Source organism: Seriola dumerili, unplaced genomic scaffold (assembly GCF_002260705.1).
Source record: "Seriola dumerili isolate Sdu_G_001 unplaced genomic scaffold, Sdu_1.0 BDQW01000166.1, whole genome shotgun sequence".
Taxonomy (NCBI): domain Eukaryota; kingdom Metazoa; phylum Chordata; class Actinopteri; order Carangiformes; family Carangidae; genus Seriola; species Seriola dumerili.
In genome coordinates, this window is record NW_019174421.1 from 101,765 (window position 1) to 104,264 (window position 2,500).

The 2,500-nt window shown below is 38.9% G+C and overlaps 1 protein-coding gene across 2 annotated transcripts in view; it reads left to right on the forward strand.

Annotated features, from left to right (window-relative positions):
- Positions 1 to 2,500, forward strand: part of samd14 (sterile alpha motif domain containing 14) — a 15,045-nt gene that overhangs the window by 6,124 nt on the left and 6,421 nt on the right. The window lies entirely within an intron of this gene.

Here is a 2,500-nt window from a genome sequence, read left to right on the forward strand (position 1 = left end):
TTGTGTGTGTGTGTGAGTTGTGTCTGTGTGTGTGTGTGTGTGTGTGTGTGGTGTGTGTGTGTGTCTGTGAGTGTGTGTTTGTGTGTGTGTCTGGCGTGTGTGTGTGTGTGTTGTGTGTGTTGTGTTGTGTGTGTGTGTGAGTGTGGTCTGGTGTGTGTGTGTGTGTGTGTTGTTTGTGTGTGTGTGTGTCTGTGAAGTGGTGTTGTGTGTGTGTGTCTGTGCGTGGTGGTTGTGTGTGTGTTGTGTGTGTTTTTGGTTTTGGGTTTGGGGTGGTGTGTGGTGTGCGTTGACTTCACCGAACACAGGTTGTCCGTGTCGTCCGCCCAGCGACATGGCCTCAGAGTTACTGTTCAGACACAAAGACACAACGTTTGTAATCGTGCACCTGAACTCACCAGTCAGGGTACGGGAGGCTCACAAGGGTCAAATCACACACACCAGGCTGCGACTCTGTGATGCCGTTGTCCTGGAAACAACAACCAAAGATAAAAACTAAGAAATCTTTCTGTCCCTGCGGTTCCCCCCTGAACCCCAGCGGCTTCCTCCCCTCCCCCGTAGCTGATTCTGAATCTGTGTAGAACTGAAACTTTTACAAATGAAACCAGACAAAACGCTGGTTAATGTATGATGAAGCTACAGATGCTGATGATGGAGAAAACAAGAGACATGAGGCTGAACAGTTCAGACACATGTGGAGCACTATTTGGCAGGAAACAGGTCACTGTTGTCCTTTTTATCTAATGTGTTATACAGGATTCACAAAGTGTTGTCAAGCTCATTAATTAACTCTACATGAACCATTCATAAAGCCTTTATAAGTCTTATTGTGAAGGGGAACCATTACATCACCATCAACAGAACTGACTTCACTTCCTATCAAAATAAAGGTCAACATGAGAAGAAGTAAACACAGTCACAACTCACTGACTCACTGTTTAAAATCCTCAGGTAAACAAACAGGTAAACAAACAAGTAAACAAACAGTTAAAAAAAACAAGTTAACAAGCAAGTAAACAAACAAGTAAACAAGCAGATAAACAAACAAATAACAAAGAAAGTAAACAAACAAGTAAACAAACAAATAAGAAACAAGTAAACAAACAGGTAAACAAACAAGTAAGCAAACAAGTAAATAAGCAGATAAACAAACAAGTAAACAAAAAAATAAGAAACAAGTAAACAAGCAGATAAACAAACAAGTAAACAAGCAGATAAACAAAGAAATAAAAAAGAAATTAAACAAACAAGTAAACAAACAAATAAGAAACAAGTAAACAAACAAGCAAGTAAACAAGTAAACAAGCAGATAAACAAACAAATAACAAAGAAAGTAAACATACAAATAAACAAACAAATAAGAAACAAGTAAACAAACAAGTAAACAAGCAGATAAACAAACAAGTAAACAAACAAGTAAAAAAGGTAAACAAACAGGTAAACAAACAGCAGGACAGAGTCGGCAGCTCTGATGATGAATGTCTCATGAAACATGATGGTGAATCAGATCAGACCCCCTCCTCTTCCTCCTCCTCCTCCTCTTTCTAATATCATCTAATGTCTCTCCATCCTCCCCCTCTAATGTGATCTGTTCTCTCCTCTGAGCCCTCCCCCACCCCCCTCTCTCTCTCTCTCCCCCTCTCTCTCTCTCTCTCTCTCTCTCTCCCCCTCTCTCTCTCTCTCTCTCTCTCTCCCTTTCTCTCTGTCATCCTTCCATCTTCTGGTTCATTAAATCTGTATTTTCACTCTGTATAACATGAACCAACAAAACTTTCACCTCCTCGTCCCTCCACCTCCCTGCTCCTCTTCTTCACCCCCCCCCCTCTCTCTCCCTTTCTCTCTGTCATCCTTCCATCTTCTGGTTCATTAAATCTGTATTTTCTCTCTGTATAACATGAACCAACAAAACTTTCACCTCCTCGTCCNTCCCCACCCCCACCACACCTCTCTGGTCTTTTTCTTCATCTCCTCCCCCTCCTTTTAGGTTCACCCCCCCCTCCCCCTCTTCCTCCTGGGAAATAAACTGCAGTGGACTGACTGTGGGGGAGGAGAGAGAGGAAGTCTTTACACTGAGCACAGACCATCTCCACAAGACGTTCATGTTCAAACAGAAATAATAAAGTAATAATAACAGTAATAATATTACAATATAAACTCATGATAATTATAATGAGGTTCAAGATTTTTTATTCCATTAAATATATGATTTGTACCATTTTAAAATCCAACCAAGTCTATGTGTGTATAAATATATATATATATATATATATATATATATATAGTTATATATATATACTATACTAATATATATATAATATAATATATATATATAATATAATATATATACATATATATATATATAATCATACCAACTTTACCATAAAGTTGGAATAATTTTGTTTTTCAGACACAATCCTCTGCTTTAATTCCTATTTAATGCATCAGTAATCACCTTTTAACCAGGTGCAATGATCTTACATTATGGTGCTCCCATTACCCAGTG